Source organism: Hirundo rustica, chromosome 2, assembly GCF_015227805.2.
Source record: "Hirundo rustica isolate bHirRus1 chromosome 2, bHirRus1.pri.v3, whole genome shotgun sequence".
Classification (NCBI taxonomy): domain Eukaryota; kingdom Metazoa; phylum Chordata; class Aves; order Passeriformes; family Hirundinidae; genus Hirundo; species Hirundo rustica.
The window spans coordinates 100,962,671-100,984,937 of NC_053451.1; the positions used below are offsets into that span (position 1 = coordinate 100,962,671).

A 22,267-nucleotide genomic window follows, 5' to 3' on the forward strand; every position below is an offset into this window, starting at 1 on the left:
TAATCTTCTATATGCAGCACAGCTAAGAAGAAAAATCACACTCCTTAACAACATGAGATTACAGCAGAAAAGCAGAATGCCAATGAGATTCTAGGCAGGCAGCTTGCAAGTGAGGTGGATATAAAAGCTCTTTAGAAAAAAGCCTGGGTTGCAGCCTGCAGGAGTCTTGTAGGAGAAATGTCTGCTTTGTTCGGACTCTTCTGTTCTGTTTCAGGAAACTTTCCTGAGGATGAGGATCCATCTCTCCTCGATTTCTTTTGCAGCAATGCTCAAGATACTCAACAGTGTCTGCTGGGCATGAGCATTTTGCTCTCAGCCATCCACTGCCACCCTGCCACGTGGCAAGCGGCCCACGCAGCACTGTGCTCCGTCCCGCGGAGTGCCAGCCCGTGCAGATCTGCTCAACCTGGCAGGAGAGGCATTCCACTCACTGATTTCCACCACAAGACAGAGCTCCTGGCACTGGCACAGTACGGTGTCCATATGGCCGCGCAGCAGCCACAGAGGTCTGACCATAGACATGCTCCTCCCTTCAGACCAGCTCCTCCCTTCTCACCACAAGGTCCTCTGCAACACTGAGCCTCTGCAGCCTGACCCCCAGTGACTCACACTCTTCTCTGATGCACCAGCTCTGCCAACTTGAGTTCCAGGAAAGCTTCTTCATAGTCTCCAGCAGCCAGAGGTTCACTTTTAACGTGTTTGTTCAGGGGTACTTACAAATCCAGCTGCAGAGGGCTACACATTATTTGGCAGTACTTCTCTACCACCACATGAAACTTGCCTTTAAAAGCTGGACATGCGTTTTCCCATGCTCTGAGGCATTTCACAACTTAGCACCAAAATAGTAGACAAGGCCGCCACATGTTACCACAGGAAGGTCTAACGTCAAAGCAAAAGGAGAAAAGGGACTTAAGAAGCCCTTCAGAGGTCTTCACTGGGTTATTAACAGATGGGTGAAAGTAACAAAGCAGTCTAGGCAGGAGAAAAAAGGAATTAAAGACCAAAATGGAGACTGGTTTTCTCACTCACACTGGCTTGAGAACTTCACTTTGTAAGCATTCCTTCTGAGGTAAGTCCTTTAGAATCAAATGCCACAACAGCTTGACACAGAAAACGAAATAAAACAGATTTCAGAACTCAGAACTATATTCACATATAGTTCTCCTTATCTGAACCCATGAGACTTGTGCTACATTTTCTCTACATTACCCAGTTGTGGAGGGCAGTGGTTTCGGTGGGCACCTAATGTCCAGCCAGGGTCAACCCATCACAGGTAGTAAGAAATATGCCCACTAAAAAGGTCCAGGAAACTCAGCAATGAGATTTTAGGCTTCTTAGGAGTGAAGGTCTGTCAAAAGAAACTTCAGGTAAAACTTTGAATTTAAACCAAGGAAAGAGAAAGCTGAGAAAAAAAGCCCTCCATTTATTTAGAAATACTATGTCTCACCTGCAGAATTTCTCTTCAGCGTCTTGGGATGTGAAGAAGAAGGGAAGTGAAAGAACTCAGACCAGGGTAAAGCAGTACCTTTCACGTTGCTGACATCCAATGGGACCTGATCACAGCATTTACCAATCGAGGAAATATTCTCAAATTTAATTTATTCTTCAGATTCACTGGATTCAGACCAGTGATGAATACAGAGCACATGCCGCCATCCGCTGTGGTGTTCTGGCACAGGGCAGCACCCTGCCAACAAAAGCACCACTCTTCCTTTCAGAGAGCCCCAGAAGGAGAGCTCTGTGTTCTCATGTGATGAGGCAAGCTTTTACAGCTTGGATCACTACAGGGTATTGAACTCTGACAGTATGCTTACTGAGGGTTCGCTTGCTTTATCTCAGACCTCAACAGGTATGTGTGATATCTAAGCTAAAATAAACCACCCTCATCACATTCATTGTGGCATCATGAGTCACTATCTTGCTGAAACAAAACTACCTTCTCACCTCCGCATCGAGTAAGTGCTATTAACTTTTCCAATATCCCTCCTACTGCTGTTTTCTGCTGTGCAAGTGCACAGCATAGAAACATCTCAGAATATACTTCATGCTTCAGCAGTCAGTTAGAGGAGGGAAACAGAGAATGCAGGATATACTATGCCTGCTCCTGTAGGCAGAAATAGTTTCTGGCCTTCTATATTAGTCTCATGAAAAAAAAAAAAAACAACCCCCAAAACTATTGGCACTCACACAAGAGATTGATGTGCTATGAAGCAGGACAAGCTCCACACATTTCCTTTCCTGCCCTTTTAGCTCAGTCTAACAAAACCAATTTCAAAGATCATTACTATTTTTGCTGTTTTCTAAACACTGCCCTGACTTGGGGAATCTTGCTGCAGATATCAAGGCAGAGGTGATTTTCAGTCCATTCAGGAAATGGTAGAAATTTGCTAGTCTAAATTTTCTGCTCCAAATGCAAGAGTCCCAGAACTTATTCAGACACTCAGACGTTAAAGAAAAAAGTACCATGGCTTTCAAGTCTACCCTTGGGGAGAGGATCAGGATTCATAAAACAGAAAATTCCTTTCAGATCAAGGCTGGAAAGCAGAGAATGCCAAATACTGAAGAGCTGAGCTATCAGCTACATCACGATCAAAATCAGGAGAGTAATGCAAGTAGGCATGGAGCAGAGTGAGAGAAGTAAGTGCTTCCCCATGTCATCCTATGCATCCTAGTTGGAGAGCACTGGCTGGACAGAGCCCATGATTCTACAGCACTGAAGTTTCCACAGGGATGCTGCATGGTCCCAGACATGCTGCACAAGCTGATCCCAAACCAGAGAGAAATAGCCCATGTTCTGCTACAGAGAGGCTTCCTCACAGAGTTGTACCACTGATGCCAAGAAGTCCAGAAACACTCAAGGGCCTGGATGCTTATAAACCCTTTCTAAACCCTTTTTCCCCTGAAAGACACGTTCCTCCTTTCTTTCTGCCTATGCTCTAGCTGCAGCATCACCACAGATGTTGACAGAATTTTATGTCTCTTCTAAATAGATCAAAGAGAAATAAAATTATTTATTTATTTATTTATACATTAAAAAAATCCCAACTAAGCCAAGAAGAAGCAACTAAGTATGTGGGATGCCGTACAGGAGTGAAATATAATTTTTCCATGGTTTGAGTCATGTGATACTGTTATGCTGATCCGTTCCCATAAACACTGTTTAAGATTTTTTCTTCAGGACAGAAAATATATACTACCAATACATAGTGGGCTCTATTTTTTACCCCTGCAAGCTGAAGCACTGTTATGGATATGCTCTGTAAATAAGCCCTGTGCAGTCCCACAGAAAAAGAGACTGAACCCCTAGGGCTGAGCAGAACCTCAGAACTGCAATGGAGAAGGAAGATAAAAAAGCCCCCATTTGCATCTTAAAATATTTGTAATTTCTATTTCATAAATCACCATTTTCTTTTTAAAAATACTGCTTCTCTGTGCTGGTGTAAGCCCTAAATTTAGAACATGGGGAAAGAATTTCTATTCCTCTACAGTAAGAATTACAGAAAGAGTTTCTGCCTCCATTTCTCCTTTGGACCACATTTCAGCCTGAATTAAACCACTTTGCTATACAGAATAGTTGATGTATATGTAAGTGAATGAGAATACAGAGAAAGCATGTTTTTGCTTGGAAACATGCCATTACAACACAGTGTTGAAAAAGTAATTACATAAACTGAATAGACTATCCTTTTGTGTTTGCTGAGGTACTTCACAAACACAGGATAGGTGTATTATCCTTTTTGATGCATAAGCTAGGCCACAAAAACTGCCTTCACAACCACTAAAATCACTTTATTGATCTTTCTCAGTATGTGCCTAGATTTCCAGATGGACTCTTAGCTACATGGGTCAATTAGATACTACAGATATCTTTAAACTTAACAAATTATCTGATCAGAAATTGTTAACAAATAAAATAGGTTACCATTCATGTGAGCTACATCTTTAAGGAGGAGGAAAGCTACTTTCAAGTTATGCTCAGAGGAATATTTCAGTAATTCTTCTCTGAATTTTTAGCTACACTATTTCTTTCTTTCACTATGCTATTTCTTTCTTTCACATTATTTTTCAATCTTTATAAAAATTTTCTAAACTTTGCATGCTAATTAGATTCTAATCCAATTCACCAGATGTGGGCAGTTATCAGTACTCTTCACAAAACTTGTGATTAAAAAAAAAAAAAAAAAAAAAAAAAAAAAATCAAAGTTCCTTTAGTTCCTCCTTGCATGGGAGCACTCTTCACCATTTTACTCTTAACAATATATCAACCAGGGCCAGAAGTGAGCAGCACAGGTTACATTTCTACCTCACAATGAGTTTCTCCTTTCAATAGTTTTTGTATGATTTCCTGTTTATTTGTTTGTGTCTAAATGCAACATCAAAAGCATGAACTGTTTTCAGCTACAACAGCAGTATTTTAATTCTTACCATTTATTTGACAATGCTCATTTTTAGAGAGCATTTCACAGAGTCAGAGGCAAATGGAAATGAAACAGAGTTTTAAACGTGATCTGGTTAAGACTCACACTGCAATTAGGAAATATCCATACAGCAGGGACAATAACTAGCAACTATGACATTACGTTTAAGCACTGGCACCCAATACTTACTCGTTAGCATCCTTCTGGAATTCTGCTCCTTTTAAGAAGTTTCATTCTTTTGCTTTTAAAATAGCTATGATTTCCTAATATATGATATGCCTGAAACCCCCTCTGACAACCTCTACCAACACAGTCAGATTTTTCCCACTTGCACTTTCACATCGTTTGAATGCATGCATTGTCAGCCTCCTCTGCCTCCACCTCTCCTTTCCAACATTATGTGCAGCACTCATTTGTTTCAGATTATAAAAAGCACTAGTGGATTCTGAAGCCACTAAAAAGAAGTTGCCGGCATATGGGATCTGTGGGAAATTTGATCCAGTAGGTGAAATAAGACTTAACTTTAGAACTGATAAATAGAAGTTTCAGATATTCCTATAGAATAGGTTGCGTTTTTACTGTTAAAGTTATGCAGAAGAACTGTGGCCATTGCCCTTGCAGAAAACTGCAAGAAACCTGGTTTGTTTTTTGTTTTTTTTTTAGCATTGAGACAGATGGCCCTGGCTTCAAATATAGAAGACCTTCCTACACAAAACAGAGGTGCTGGCACATGATACGTGGGTGAAGGATATTCTGGATACTTGCCTGGGAATGTGTGTTCCCAAGAGGTGAAATAGCAGGATAAGAGAGAAAAAAAAGAGATAAAAAAGAAAAACCTAAGAAGGAAGAGAGAAGAAGGAAGCACCAAAGCAGCAGGCTCAGAAGGCACGGTGAAACATGTCAGTGACAGAAGGAAATGCAAAAAGCATCACTTTCTGAGCAGATGGGGAGTGCATATATACCTTTACACGGGGCTTCAGAGTACTGCATTGATCACTATTTCTGAATACTAAATGGGGCTTGAGATGAAGAGCAAAGAAATTACTTCAGGTCAGATGCAGGAGGTGGCAGAGTCCTTCAGTCTCCTTCCACCTCCCACATGAGTGGGAAAGGACACTTTGAGTCCTGCCAGCAGCAAAGTCATGCCAAACCCTCAGTGGGTTTCACCCCACAACTGGACCACTTCAGGATCCCTAACTGGAGGCTCTCCCATCCAAGCAGCAACTCCCAGCAGTCCTGTTCTTGCTCCCAGCCTTCCGCCCCTGTCGCCTGTCACAGCCGTGGGCTCACGGTCTTTGTCTCCCTCCTGAATAACTCCTCCTGCTTTCAGACTGTGCTTAATCCTCCAGGAAACCTCATTCTCCAGAGAAGAAGAGTGCTTCTGTACATAATCTCCAGACAGCAGCTGTGACCCCAGCACCCAGAAAGGCGATCTTTGTGCTGAACTGTGGCAGCAGGGGTGAACTTCCCCTCTGCCCCCCACCACTCCTTTAAGGGCTGCTGGAAGCGCGCTGTCACTTTATGCGCACACACTGCCAGCAGTGATTTTCTCTGGCAGCTGTGGGGTACTTGTCCCTTCACCCTCATTGCAAGCTACTCTCAGAATCTGCACAACCTTCTATTTTATTATTTTTTATTCTGCCTTTTAAGGGATTGAACTTCCCACCTGCCAACAGAAGGAGCACTTGTTTTTTGCATTCGGTCCTCGAGGCTATGGCAGTATTACTGAAAAGTGACTTTGTCCATTTTTAATATCCAAAAATACAGAACAGCTGTCCTTTCTCGAAGTCCTTTTGTGTAAGAGTGGTTCTGAAACAATACTAAATTCAAGGCTGCCAAAGCTCAGACCTGAACGGCCTGAAAAATTGCCTTTTCTCTTTTTTCTTACTAGCTCTCAAGACACGCTATACTACCAGCATGTCAGTAACGCAACAGGTGTTATTTTAAGGCAGAAAAATTTGAGCAATGTAATTCTTCATGGCAGGCATATCAGCCTCTTAGTACACTCAGCTTTTATTATTCTGACACAAGGCAAACTTACGTAACAGCACAGTGCGTGCTAATTTACGGGATAACAACATGGATGTTGAGTTTGGAACACTGCACTTTTGTTTCAGACTGTGGATATTTCCCATACTCCTAAGAAAGGCATATGCTGCGCAAACACTTTTAAAAGCATCCAAGTGGAATTCAATATATTGAAAGAAGCTAAAGTACTCTGGAGTGATTAAAGAACACGCTTCAGCAGAATAGCACAAAAGGATAATTAAGAACTAAACCCACAGAGATACTGAGACAACTAAAATCTCTCCAATTTCTTCTGCAATTGATCAGAAAAGCCCACTTGCCCACTAATGGTGTACAGAAAAGTGTAAAAGTGGTTCCAGATGACTGCCAAGTAACTACAAACCTTCCCATCTTCTAATGCAAATCCTCACTTTCAGAGGATTTAAGGGCTCCTGTACAGAGACAGTGAGGATATATGTGGCCACAAAGCTGAGCAATATCCCTTCTCTGACTCTTGCCTAATGTTTCTTCTTCATAGGCAGAAGAGTAGATGGCAGAAGCCATCTACCCAGAATGCTGGTCTCTGGCAAAATAAGAGTCAGAAGAAAAATGGTATTAGAAAGAGCTGTCTGAAACAGCAAAAATACCAGGGGAAAAATAATGCGACTTCTTAGTTTTCCAAAATTAGCCTCTTTGACTTACCCTTCATCCCAGAGGACAAATACAAAACTGCTCAAGGACAAAGAAATGCCTTTCTCCTCTAGCTCAATAGAATTTTTCCAGGCTCTGCCTATGCAATCCAAGCCATCATCTCCCCACTGAGACAACACAACTCTGGTGAAAGGTAAATGGTCACCATTCATCTTAGCAAAATGGACCACAGCAAAATTATTTTTTTCCTCTGGCCCTTTCCAAAGTCTCCTATTCATTCCTTGAAACATTATTGATATCAACATCCTCCACCAGAAAAGAAAAACGACTGAAAATTACTCTCAGTGTCTTCTCAAAGGCTGAGAGAGATCTCCAGGAAGGATTTTACACTGAACTGCTATTTTAACACCTTTAAAACACACTTTCCTTCCCCTCCCTTAAGTATATTCCTAGCCTTCTATATTGGCTAGAAATATACTTAGTAGAGGTACATGCACACACACACATTCCTGCTAGCTAGGCATACATCTTTAGGACTAGTGGACCTGAGGATGAAAGACACTTTGCTCCCCCAGGCTGGAGAAAAGCTCTCCGCTCATCCACATAGATGAGCCATTCCCACTCATGCCTGCTTCCCTCCTCTCTTCAAAAACAAACACTTGTACACTATCTGCCACGTTAGTGCCCACACACGGGTTTCCCAGAACATCCGAACATTTATACCACAATCCAGCTCTTCTACAGGTGAGGTACCCCCAACCAATCAACATGCTGAGGACCCCATCCTGAGTGACAAAACAGCCACTAGTGCAGGCAGCAGCATGCCATGAAAATTCACATATTATCACATACAATCAGTGAGTATCAGTGCTACTTCACGCAGCTGGCATCAGCGGTGCCTTCCTCATCAAGTGCCTTGCAGTGAGTAAGCAGCGCTGGGGCAGATCCGTAATCTTTGCAGATCCTGTTTACCTGTCTTCACCATGTCTACACAAATGAACACATGGCCTTCTAGCACAAGGCCAGCTTACACAGTCATCAATTAGATATAATTTCAGCCTGTTCACTGTATCTCATACAAAAATCTGTCCTCTAGCAGGAATGCCCTTTTGGTATAGAAACTTTGTCTCTTTGTGAATTGACTCATCTGATGACGAAAAGTAAAAATTTTCCAGTGACCATGGAAATATCTGTTTATTACAAGTGCAGGTACAGCAGTGTAAACACACCTCAACCTTCCAGTGGGTTTCTTCTTGCTCTCCCTAGTTCTCACTACAATTAGAAGATGGGCACTCCTCTCTCTCCCTCCAGTATGTGATACTCAAGACATTCTCCAAAAGCACCATCACAGCTCAGCAAGGCATTACAATGCCTCAGAGAGCTAGTCACAAAACTCCTTGGAAAATACATGGACGCAATCATCCTCTATGTAGATACACCTCATGGCTCTATGTGCGTAAGTAAACTTTGTGAATTGTTGCACCTTACTGATTTTTAAGTGAATAATCAAGAAAGAGGATTAATTAAGGCTGAAGACTCAGAAAAGTTGGTATGAAAAAATACATTTTTGGTAAAAGGTGGTAAATTTTTGTTCACATCTTGCTGCATTGCTTCATTTTCTCACACAGCAGCACAAAACAACACCAGGCACATATACAGCCCCAGACAGGGGAGCTGCTACTCAGAAATAACCAGAGCACATGATGGCCCAAAGAACTCTGAGCTGCTCTCTCTTCCTTCATCATGCACAGCACCATTGCAGGAGTTTACAGTGTAGCACTGTTTGCAGAAAAGCATAACAAATTCAAGAGGTTTGTAAGAATTTCCCAATAACATTTGAGGAGAGAGACCTGACCTACTGACCCAGCCTGGAGTTAATGGGGGAGAAAAACTTCTGTGTGAAATGTGCAGAATCTTCAGCAAAGCAAAGCACGTACCTCACAGAACGAAGTGAGGATTTAACAACAACAGAAAAAGCATTTGAGGGATGACATCCAGTTGAATGATTCATCTTTGATGGTACTGAACTACTCCTGAATTACTATTAAAAAAAATTCTAAATTTTTCTTCGTAGTTCTTGATTATACACCAGTTACAGAACAAAGTAGCCAGTAATAGTGGTCCTTCAAAATATAGTAATGGCCAGAGGTGCTTTTCTGTGGAAATAGATAGTCAGTAAAATCTTTCCTTTGGAAGCTAGCTGGTTCACTGCTTTCCCCTTGAACTCTAAAATGTTTGCACATGCTTATTTTTGGCTGAGTAAATAAATCTACTTGAAAGTCCATTGATTCCCACTTTCATGTGAACCGTGATGGCTTTCCTGAATTTTTTTCCTACAGATACAAGTCTCTCACAGAACACTACAGTCAAAAATTATATATAAATATGATTATTATGACAGAAAAATAATCATAACTTCTCTGCTGTATTTCATTGCAATGGATTATGCTTTAAGACTGACTTCCAGCAGATTCTCGGTACTAGCAGGAAAGTTATATTTTAAATATCTATGCTATATGGGCAATGCTGTGCTTATGTAGTACATCCATCCTTCTTCAGTTCCTGATTTCCAATTGATTAGAATTAACTTAGCAGTCACTATTTTAATGTAATTCTTCACTATCAGCTTGTGAAGTCGGGAATGGCTGACAGGTATCTCTGCTGACAAGCACTGCTATCTTCTCATGCCTCTCTCCAGATGAGGCACCTTCAAGCAGGAGCAAGACAGCTCTCAATGGTGTCCATACAATACAGGGTTCCTTATCGTTACCCATTTTATGCCCATAGACTGCATCACTATTTCTACAAACTGAGGAATTCCGGGTTTGTCCAATGTCTTTTCCATCTCTATCCCTTTCTCATAAGAAAGTTGAGAAGCGTAATGACAAGAAGCTGGTAGAGAAGAATTACTGAACATAGCTGATATTCACATGGAAGGCTCTAGAGAAAGATCTGGCACCTTGAGACCTCAGTCTGTCCTAATAGGCAGGAGACAAAACACTGCATCAGCCCAACACCTGGTGATACAGTGCTGTATCAGGCCAGGGTGTCAAAAGGCACACAGGGGAACAAGGCCAACTGCAGCACCAGAAGGTGACTTTCTTATTGGAATTACCTGGAGGTGGAATGTCCACATAAAGACTCACAAGCTAGACTGAGTCTGGTACTACTTCCAAAATCCACAGGATGCATGCTTAAATGGTACTGCAGAGTCACACAGAAAATGAGTACAATAGATTTCAGTTTCCCTCTCAACATTTCCATGGTTTACGTTTTGCAGCTCAAACGATGTGAACCTGCCATGAGGGGAGGAGAGTCCCCAGGAGGTTGGGTTTGAGAAAAGTGGACACCTAAATCAGCAAACGTTAGCATCCATTTGAGTGTAAAGTTCAACATTCACACGTGACACTTGTGAAAGGGCAGTAGCTCCAAACTGGCACAGTCCAAGCAAAAAGAAACACTTGCTAGACAAAAGGAAGGTAAAAGCAGACAAATTTCCCATCTCTAACTGTGGTGAGTCCAGTAGAAGCTACTCTCAAGTAATGATGTATATAACAGCTTCAAACAAGTCAGAACTGTCAGCACAATGATTTAGTGATCTGCTTCTGAAAGTTATCTGAAGAGTGAAACTTAACTGCACGTAAAAGCCTCTAAGACGTGGTCTTACCCTCTCCACAGGGCACTGATCTGGATTTTTGTCCTGTATTTCCTTTTGTTTCCTCTGATGCCCAAACAAATGCTCTGCTAGAACAGATCTAGCAGAGTGTGCATCATCCCTTCCTGTGGTGAAAAGACTATGAAACAAGCCCACACTTCCCTCCACTGCCAAAATCACTTAGACATTCTGGCAACGCAGGACACATTCTTTATGTTATCTGGCAGCTAGTGTCTGACAGCTGTTCAGCAGCCTATCTGAAAAAAACCTGATGGCCTCACTCCAGTTCCTGACAGACTTATTCCAGATCACAAAGCTTCCAGATTATTACAGCCCACAAGACTTCATCCAGTGAGTCCCCCATCATCTCACAGTCTTCTGCCTTTCCTACAAGGCTATGATATTTCTTCTGGAGAAAGCTAATCTGGTATCTTGAAAGAATTGGCCAGATGAGGAACGTACTAAATTTATGGCTTAGTTCTTTCATAGCTGAATCATCAGCATAATAAAGACTATTACTTATTAGTAGCATGCATTTTGTGTTCCAGCTTCCAGAGATTGGAACTTGTTATGTCACTGCCTTATGAATCCAAACTCTATCTGCTGGTAGCAATATTCCCCCACACAGAGACTGACCTGCTCTTGGATCATAGCAAAACCTCACTCCCTCACAGCTTTTCTACAATTACTGTTCTTGCAACTGGTGTGAATCAAATCCTTTCACACAGTACTGAATCTTCATCACTCCTGTAACTGGGGATCAGCTGTGTCCCTTCCTCGAGTGCTCTACACCAAGAGCTCATGTTCCATTATCTATCGCAAACTGTACGGGCCTCAAACTGCAATTTATTCCTCTCTTGGATTGTGACCTGTATTTGGGTTCTAGATGCAATCCTTTTTTCAACTATATCAATACTCTATCTTCATCATCTACAGTTGGTTGAATTAATTAAAAGATTATCTTTCTCCTCCATGCACCATTTCCTCCACTTCAATATCTACATGAAGCCCATTGGATTTTTATGAAGACATTTTATGTCATGTATATTTATTCACAATAGCATTGCTTTACTGCTTAAATGGTGTGACCAAAACTTTCTTACATATTTTTTTCCCTTTTTGGTTAATACAATGTAACCCTTAATTGGACTGGTTGGACCATGCAGCTTGGGTACTTCATGAACAGCTAATATTAAAGGAACAACTTTACCACTTTTAAGGGTGGTGGGAGAGACAAACAAACAAACAAACAAAAAATCCAGGAATTTCTTTTGGAGTCACAGCTAACAGCCACAAAGACTTTCATCTCAGCTCTGCAGTGTGACAATTTTAAATAGCTTCTGCAGCTTTATACAGTGTAGGAGATACCTCTCAAAACTATTTGAGTTTTCAGGAAAAATAATATTCTTCAGATCTATCTGAAAATGAAACATTTTGTCTTTCATGAACACTATGTAGTGCTTCCTGGGGTCTGTACTTCTCCTTGTCACCAACCACCTCTGAAAATAAGCATTAAGGACGCCAATATGAAGAATGTGACCAGAAATTAAATTTTCTTACCTATCTCCTTCCAGCCTAGACCACAAACCTCATTGATATAGAATTTCTTTGATATTTATAGCTCAGAATTTCTGTGGACCTGCAACAGGATAGCACTGACACATCCATGTTAAAAACTAAGATAACCTGAATTAATCAATTACTTCTAAACAGCAAGAAAAGAAACGTAAAACAGAGAATACAACTTTTTCTGAAAACCATGACTTTCTGCTGAAATATTTAAACACAGTTAATGCCAAGGAATTTTCTCTTTTTGATCTACTGGGTTAGGAAGTAATAAATAATACCTGCCTTTTTGATCATCCTGAATCTCTCCAGCAACAGGCAATCAATAGCCTTTCCAACAACTACAGAGTAATCAAAAAGATTACAGAGGATTACAACTGAATATCCTTGATACTTGAACTGTTTCCTTTAAGTAATGTGAAAATTTAACATTTAAACATGTTTTGAAGCACATACTTACTTGGAAAAAGTCCTGGAGTTTTGCTGGGAGAAGACATGTTAGAAAGCACTGTTATTTGTTTTTTCCCAGCATACAGGGACTACTGGTATGAGAGAGGATTCTTGTACGTTAGTCCTGGCAAAGGGTCTTCATTAGGGAAAGTAAAGCTATACAGTACTTTAAACTCACCATTTCTGTTCACCAACACATTTTTATTTGCACAATGAAAATCGAGGCTGGGCACGCTTGTTCAGAGATAGTTACAACGTGACAGTCCTCACAAAGTGGCCAAGGAGTACCGTACACACCCACCTTGGCTGCAGGATAATATCCTGAACAAGCAGCAGCTGGCTGCACTGGACTCCTGACTCAAGCTGCTCACAAGCCATCTGCTGCTGGAGACTTCTCACTTCCAGCAAGACCAGCCCCTCTCCATTTCTCTGCAGTTGTCAGCAACCGTGCAGAAAATACAACTGTATAATAGAACAGCAAATTCATCCAATACCACAGACATTGCACATACAAAGAAGATTAATATCACAGAATTATTTGGGTTGTAGAGATTTCTGGTAGTTTCCAGTTCAATGCCCAGGCCAAAGCAGGCTCAGTTACAGCAGATTGCTCATGGCTTTGTCCAGTTCTCCACTGAGTATCTCTAAGGATGTTCTCAGCCTCCCTGGATAATGTCTTCTGATGCTTAACCACTCTCACAGGGAAAAGAAAATATTTCCTTGGATCTCACTTGGCAATTCTTGTGTTCTGGCTTGTGGACATGTTTTTTTATTCTAATATTATGTATCTCCAAGATGAACCTGGCATCTTCTTCAAACTCTTCCAATTAAGGCATGAAAGATTATCCACAACAAAAAAACACCAAACAAAAAAAACCAATAACAAACTTGTTTTCTTTCCCCTATTTAAACCATTTCAGCCAAATCTGAAACCAATACACTCTTTAAAGCACTTTGCAATCACGCATTTTTTATGGAGAAGTGGAAAACACTTTGGGAAAAAAAACCACTTTAAGAAGATGTACAGAAAGAGGCTGTTGAAGATCTTATTCTGCATATTCACCAATTTCAAAAGATAACTGACTACTCTGTATTGAAAAGAAAAGAAAGGAAAAATTTCCTTTGTTAGTGCCAAAATCTTCAAGTCTTTAAAAAAAAAAAAAAAAATCAAGGAAATCACATCCTGTAGTTCTAAAAGATGCTGCAAGAACCAACACAGTATTTTTTCTCCCAGGAAGAAGAAAGTTAGTTTCCCATCAGGCAACCACAACTGAAACAATTCATCCACACTGTGATTAAATGAAACTTTTAAAATGTACTCAAAAGCTACATTCACTACTGTAAGTAAGAATGACCTCCCTCATAATGAACCCTGAGACTAGCAGCCAGCTTACAGAGGTTTTATAATGACCAGTTTTGGCTTCAGAGTAACTGGTAGCTTCATTTTGCATGTTGCATAGCAGATTTGGAGGCCTGCTGAGGCATTGAAGAACCGGACTGAAAAGTCTGCACTGAGGCTGGAATATGTTATTTTTATATTAAATATACTATATACCTGAAATTTAGATTCTATTTTAATTTTGTATTTTGATAAGCACTAGAACTGGATTACTTAAGGCAATTTCAAATGCTATGTTTTAAATAACTGAGAAGTTTTAAATGAATGAGAAGAAAGCTCTTGATGTGCAAAAGAACATGAATTTGATCACAGGATGGGCAACATTCCTGAACGAAGTTTGCCTACTAAGATCCTAATCCATGTAAGAGCCAAAAGACATCCTACCTGCACCAGAAAAACATAACTTATGAAGGAAAGCTCAGGAAAATGCAGGGTGATAAACTGCCAGACCAGAAGGTTAGACAGATGAGCTGCAGAACGGACCGGCCAAGAGAGGTGCACTCCAGCACTGCACATCACACAATTAAATGTTAAGAATGGCCTTTCCTATAGATGGATGCACAGTTGGCAAAGTTGAGATAGTAGACTCTGAACCACACCTTCTGGGGTCAACACCAAACTGATGATCTTATTCCAGAAACCTCATTTTATCTTAATCATCAAGAAGGCATCACTTTAGTCAAAAGACCATTAAAAAATGGCCTGTTCTAACACCCAATTTTTAATTTTCCAAGACTCCTGACCAGGACAATCTAATTAACCAAAGAATGGGTCAAGTGGGAGTGGGGATGGCTGTAAGTATTCACAGTGGCCTCTAGAGTTTCCATACGTTTTTCTCCAGCACACACACATTATTGTCAGAGGTGCAGTGGTAGCACAGGAGGACATGAGCAAATCAGATTCTCTTTAGCTTGTTGTTATTAATCACAAGCCAAGTCAGAAGGAAAGAGATGTAAAAAAAGTTATACGAATTCGTTTCATCTAAAATGAAGGGTGAAACACCACAATTTCACTGCAGTCCCCATGAAGCCAAATCTGCTTTGATGAGTCTGACTTGATGCCCCTCTTTCTTGTCTGCACTTTCTCTACAGGCACATCCAGCAACAGGGATTGCCACAGCCCATCAGGCACGGCAGTCTCCCCTCCACTGGCCTGTATCTGCATCTGTAGCACAGTAATGGAGAGAAGCAAAACATCTGCCGTTTTCTTTCCTCTGTAATTTAAATCTACTTTCTGGCTGCAGAAGCAAGTGCATGTTAAACACATAAGCACCATAAAAGTCCTAAGACTTAGGCATGATGAACTTGAGGGAAGAATGTGATTCTGCACTAGCGTAAAGTACAGTACGCAATTACAACGACTACAAATATTTTATGTAGAAGATTTATTGGCAAACCTCCACAGGGCCTGTAATCCCTAGCACAATTTCCTGTGCTCTTATTAGAGGAAGATAACCTTTTGGCAATTGTTTGTATAAGATGACAGTAATTGCTCATGATAAAGAGCTTAATTAGTGGAAGATAAAGTATTACATTAAAGGAAGTGACAGCAAAATAGATTCTGTATCATTCCCTGGGTTTTTTTAATACTTGATAAAACTAAAAAAGTCTTATAATTGAAAAGAGTACAAGAAAATATTTAACAAAACAGATGATGGGGGTTGCAAAAACAGTTTCCAGACAGCTGCAGATAGCTGGAGAGCACATTTGACTTTCCCTTGGCTTGTTTGTGGGTTTCTTATTGGAAATGGAATCAACTGTGATATACACAGACTTCTAATGAAATGTTGCAATGGAGTCCTTTGTTACCGTGTGACTGGGACACTGCATGACCACGTGCTTCGCTTTACTCAGAAAAGAAGCCGAGGGAATTTTAATCAAACACAATCACAACACAAAATACAGCATGACCAAAAGTAATCTATGATATCTTGTCTTAGAAAACATCCTCCTAAAAATCTGGCAGTTTCTAGCCTTGGTCAAAAGAAACCCCAGGTCCTAAAACATGGGATAAACTGAGAGGCACAGAAATATGAGGATTATGAAGCATGAAGGCAAGGATAGGCAACAACAGCTCCATGCCTGTAGGTGCTCCGAGTTGCCACAGCAACAGAGATAGGCTGGAGGAGGCAGGAAGCAGCAAGGAGATAACTAGGACCGCATTGCACCCCCTCCCCCCATCCTGCAGCTCATACAGACCACTAAGTGTGGGCAGCTCCAAGACATCTAAAGTGCAGAGGGAAGCCCACCAGGAAATAAGCAGACCGACCCCAAAAGTATCCAGCCAATATTAAGTGGACTTTGCACTGGCTTGAGTTCTGCAAGTACCAGCTCCTGGATTGATTTCTAGACACTTCTACCCACCAAAAGAAAAATGCAGGCTTAAGAAACAGGGCAGTAAACAGCACACCTCAGCCAGCAGTGAAGTGCTGATCCCAGAGCTACCTCAGGTCGAGCTTTTCCTACCAAACCGTACCAGTCTGCACACAGGTACTGTCAGGAGCACACTCACACTGGAGGAGAAGCTGCACCAGAGCCACGTCCCAAGCTCTCCCTCAACAACAAAGACCAAGCGGGCTGCTTTAAACATAAACATCTTCCAGGCAGCCAGAGACAGATCACTAAGTCACAGTCTTCTGGCCTGACCCTTAATTACATGTCAACAGCACACACTAATGAAACACTTAGAGCTCAATTACTTTTCTGCTACTTGTAACTGCTGTTCCAACGTAGAAAAACAGAGTCAAGCCAATCCGTGTTTGGAAGCAGAAGACCTAGCTTTAAACAAAAACATGCAACCACGTTGTTCATTCGGCTGTGGGGAAAAACTCAAGAAGAATATCTCTCTTCGAAGCAAGAAGGAAAGTGAGGAACAACGAAAGGCTAACGCATCCCAGAACAGATGACATGTGTAAGGGCTCCTCACAGTTGATGACTACCTGCACAGCTGGCAAAGAAAGTGCAACTGGGAAGCATGGGAAAGCAACAAACTTCATGGAAGTGAAGTCATAACGATGCAGCTGAGCTCTGTTTTTCATGATTTAGATCTTGAATTGGCAAGGTGCAAAAGTGCAAGAACAGAACTCGGACACTTAGGTCAGGCACGTGCATACACTTCAGCAGTGCAGTTTATGCAACACTTAATCACAAATAGAAATACCACCACTTTCATTACAACACTTGTCCGGTTGACCAGAAGAATCCAGCTGGGCACGCCTAGGGCTAGAAGATGCAGACAAAGGTCCCTTCCTGGGTCCCAGTAAGAAGAGGCTCACCTGAAGCGCTCACCTGTCTGCCCTGAAGCACCATCACCCCGGGTGCAAGCAGGGGGGTGCTGCTCCCCCAGCCCTGCCACCGCAACCCCCGCGGGCGCCAGGAGCTCAGAGCAGCGGCTGAGCGGAGCGTGACAAACATCCGGGTGCAGGGACGTGGCCTGTGTGCAGGGCCCACATCTGCCTCTGCCCAAAGGGAATAAGCATTTCATGGAAGCATTGTCTCCAGATGTAAAACTAGTTTCTAAAGCCAAAGAGAACCCGGAAATGTATCTCTCAGCTTGGCCTGGCCTCAGAGCCTAATGCGAGACACTCACGGCAAACCTGGGCTCGTGCCAGCAGCAGTTTGAATGTGGAGCCTTTTTCCTCCTTTACATAGCAACAGGCTTGAGGTTTATATTCATGATCCTAAGCACGCACAGACACAAAAAAAGGAACGAGGAAACCAGCCTAGTTAAGGAGGGTGGTAGAAAGAACTGGAATCCCATCCCTCCTCCTATATGGAGTCACCAGGTCTCTGAGAAAACAAACTGGTAATCTAAGGGAACACACAAGCCTTGAGACAACACTTGTATTGAGCACATACCCAGAAGTGATGTTGTCAAAGGGTCAAACCCAAGCCCTGAGGAAGCCCAGGTGAGTCCTGTAAGGCTACTAAAAGCTCACTTTGAAAACCTGTGAAAAACTTCAATCTCTAGCAAGATTTTGATCTACAACAAACAAAAACCCTGCTCATGTCTGTGTGTCAGTAAGGGCTGCCAGTTATATAAAGCATAATATTGTGTATATGGACAGCTAATTTTCATGCAGGTGCTTTCGCCCATCTAAATACATCTTTTGTTCATTGGAAACCATCCAGAAAACAAGTCATAGATAAGCACTGTTACTAGAAATCACATGAACAAGTTACTTCTCAAATACAGGATAAGCATTTCAAGGCTGGTTATAGCACACATTGCGTGTGTACACATATAGTGTATATGCACGCTATATAGAGAAATCATTTTTTCAGGGACTGACCAGAAGTGGTAAATAATATCTATGCACCACTGAGCTGTACCGAGCACTTTCCAATCCCCCAGTTTTCCTGTCCTCCAGCCAAGAATCTGTTCAGAGCAATTCACTGACAGGGATCCCAGTTGAAAAAGCTCTCTCCTCTTTGTAGTGTATCCTTAAGCACTACCCTTGAATCACACTCTCTGAAAGGCTTTGCCAGCTCAGAGGCAAACCAAGCAGCACAGGACAGCGACATCCTTGGTCTGCATATGACATCAGCTGGGTAACATATGGCCCCCATGTGGAAAGCCAGTAGTGCAGGAATTATTTGCACCATCTCCTGTGCACCTGAGGAATTTGCAAGCTGGGCTCCTGTGAATGCATCTCCACTGGCAGGAACTTTGAAACAAAGCTACAGGAGGTTGCAGAGATGGTTTCACAAGTCCCGCTTGCCCAACTGGAAACGCAAGGATATTTTTCTTAGCAACTGATATCTCAAGAGACTCACTGCTTTCTGAAATACAAAGCATATGTGCAGGGAAATCTGAAGTGTCTCATGACCTTCATGTCTTTCATAATCATTCCAGGGGACAAAAAATGCATCAGCCCATGGCACATCAGGTGTTCTTTTTCTGATTAAGATGGGATTTCTGTTTTGGTTTCTTTTAACAAATGAAAATCATCATCAATATTAAATCCATTGCTATTCCCCACCCAAAACAGTTGACTGAGCTCAGCTCTGCTCCTCAGAAACTTTAAACCAGCATTCTAAATTAACAGGAAAAATCATAATTTATACTGTGCTATTTGTCACAAGTGCTACCACATTTCTTTTTGAAACATTGCCCTGTAAACTGCAAGTGGTTGAATGAAGCATTTTACATGCACAACTCCCAGTCTTAGATTAACACTTAATGGCCATACTCCTCCACTGTTCATTTACTGTGTGTGAGGGAATGCCTGTCATAACATGGTCCAAACTTCAGGCAAAGCATAAATAAAATAGCTGTAAATTTAAATGATGTTCTAACTGTGCCATTTAAGATGGGTTGTTTATGTGCCTTCACTGAAGAAATAGGCCACGGTTTTAAATACTGAAAAAAAACCAGAGAGATCCGCTTAAGGAACATATTTGCCTTATTTTAAGGTCAGCATTTAAATATCTGCATCTGGTAAACATTTTATTTCCATGGTACAGCATACAAAACACTCAAGACAGATCTAGTTGCTATATTTAATTCACTTTAAAATATGGCCTTATTTTGACACAATAATATGTAGTCACGTTTGTTAAAAAAATCATTAGCAATGCTAAAGGAGTATTTCTACGGCTGTAAAGCAATAGTTGAGCTCTTCAAAGCAGGTAAAACATGTAATACACTGACCTGTTTATCTTTACATAATATTATTATGGTAATCTATAATATTACATACAATTATCATATTAATCTATAATATTATTCTGTAGCTACCGTATCACTTAACCACCATTCACCCTTAATTTAAACCTGTAAAGGACAGAACTCTTGAATTCCTCGATATCCGAGCCAAACCTTTTACTTATGCCACCATGATCTATTGCCTTCATCACTACAATATTCCACTCTTCTGGGATGACAGCGAGTACAGCTGCAGCCTTGCAAACCCTTTGACTTCCACTTACTCTGTGGGACTCCCACGGACAGTGGGTGTGTGACACCTCCACCTCAGATCCTCTCAGAATCACTTCAGAAGACCAAGCCACCCAGGAAGCAGATGAGTGGCAGGAACGCGCAGTAGCAGGGACTGAAGTTAGGCTGCTGGGAGAACGCTGAGTGTTATTCACACTTGCTCTTGTCCCTGGTGCTCCTTGCCAGGCCCCCCAAGCCAGCTGATGCTGCACTAACCACACAGCCCCAGCTGGCCCCAGCACGGGGTGCTGGGTTGAGGTGCACCTGCTCAGAGGCAAACAGGGGTGTGAGATGCCTTTGCACACGAGCGAGGGCTGCATGCACACACCTGCGGGACTGAAACACCTTGGCATCCCTGTGCTGGACATCTGCCTGTTAAAACCATAAGGAAGACATGTCATATTCAGCCATTTGTTCCTCAAGTTAGGAGAGGAGGAGGTGAGCTATCTTCACTTTCCTTACATTAACTTAGCACTTTTATAATGCAGCAAGTCAATACAGGACACAGAACATTACCATGTGCAAACGTGGCTCACACTGTTGAGTAATACCGCTATTTTAAACCCTGTGCTGCTAAGCAACACTGACAGTATGGTTAGAACATTTTAGAAATACCGAATGCTTCAATTCTTCCCCCCCACACACGTGTAAAAAAGCTGCTCCCGCACTGCACATATATTGAGAAGCTATTCAAAGATGGGGGCTTCAGTTTTTATCAAGTTAATTCTCCTCAGCATTGCAAGGACCCTGGTCATATTTGTCCAGAAGCAGCCCCTTAAGAGATAAACAATTGTGGCCCCTTGTTTTGTATTTAAGCACCCCAGAGGCACCATACCTAGAAAGCTCAGCCATCAGCTTCTTGTACTGGATACTCGCAGCTAACAAGGAAACGGAAAAATAATTACCAGTTCCTTTAATTAAGAACAATGCCCAATGCTGGGATCCTCTCCAAATATCATACTTACCAGAACTCTCTGAAACAGGGCAGTTTAAGCCCTGTTTCCCCACCTCTAAGAGCTAAAAGGGTATTCGTGACAAGCACTACAGAGTGCTTGTCAAAGAGTAATTGCTAACAGGTAACATGAAAAATTTCCAAAGCTTGTAGAGCAACAAGGATGCAAGAGAGCATGGGGAAAGAACAACATTTAATGTCTTAGGAGGAAAACTTTGTGAAAGACTTTGGTGAAAATGCATTTACTACGCTGAGGAACACTTATTTTAAACCTTTCTGTTTACTTACATGTCAGTAGGAGAAGGGGTGAGACTGAGCTTGGAAGACTCTCACCCAGGGGCTACCAGCATTTAGTCTCTTTAAACTGATCTCACTTTGTGGAGGAATTTTGCATTTTTCTGTACCAAGCAAGCACTGCAAAATATCCCATTAATTGGGTTTCCTCTTGGATGGATTGTTTCATAAGGTTTGACCATGTTTTCTCAGGCAGAAGTGTACCTTTGAGATACAGGTCAGGGTTGAGTGGTTGAGAAATGTTGCCCAGTTCTGATAGAATATACTTCAAACTTTTTATAAGCTTACTCCTCTCATTGTTATTCTAATTTATGCCAGAGTACTTCATTTTGCCACAGATATTAGCAAGGTTACAAATACTCATGCCTCTTCAGCTATTAATTCAATGGCATCTTTCACTTCATTGTATATTTACCCATCTATTAACCTACGTGGATGATTTCATAGCTAATCATTTCTACTAACACCCTTTTAGACGCTTGTGACTTCAACCCTGAAAATGTAGGTGGTTGGAAAGACTTGCTTGTCTTCCTCCTCCCTCCTGTGATCTAAAATTAAAATGATGTGACCAGGACAACATATCTCATATCCTATACTTCTTTGACAGACAGCACAGGTCTAGACCCAATTTCCACACAAAAAAGTGAATCACTGAAGAACAGCAAGACAAAGCATCTCTTAACTAAGCACATTACAGCCTCCTGGGGAGAGAGCAAGCAAAGACAGATGTAGAATGCACATTTGGATATCAAATAGATACTGTTAAGTAAGATGCTTTGAAGAAAAAGAAATTGTTTATCTTCCAGTTGACTTTTTTTACTGGAACAGACCCTAATTCTGTCAGATGAGAACTGCAGTACTGTGCAATTATGCCAAAGTTGAGAGAGGTGGTCTTACAGAAAAAGCAGTTAGAATAGAGTCTCTTTGGACCATTCTTT

At 41.5% G+C, this 22,267-nt stretch overlaps 1 protein-coding gene across 5 annotated transcripts in view; it reads right to left on the bottom strand.

Annotated features, from left to right (window-relative positions):
• GPM6B (glycoprotein M6B) overlaps window positions 1–22,267 on the bottom strand; it is a 106,942-nt gene that overhangs the window by 43,077 nt on the left and 41,598 nt on the right. Inside the window, exon 1 of one of the 5 annotated variants that reach the window (XM_058419539.1) lies at window positions 20,077–20,093. The exons of 2 other annotated variants lie outside the window; for them this stretch is intronic. The gene's annotated coding sequence lies outside the window, so the exon portion shown is untranslated. Of the gene's footprint in view, window positions 1–1,209; window positions 1,227–1,447; window positions 1,499–20,076; window positions 20,094–22,267 lie in introns of those variants that run through there. 2 more of the 5 variants (XM_058419540.1, XM_058419537.1) reach the window with 2 other exon arrangements.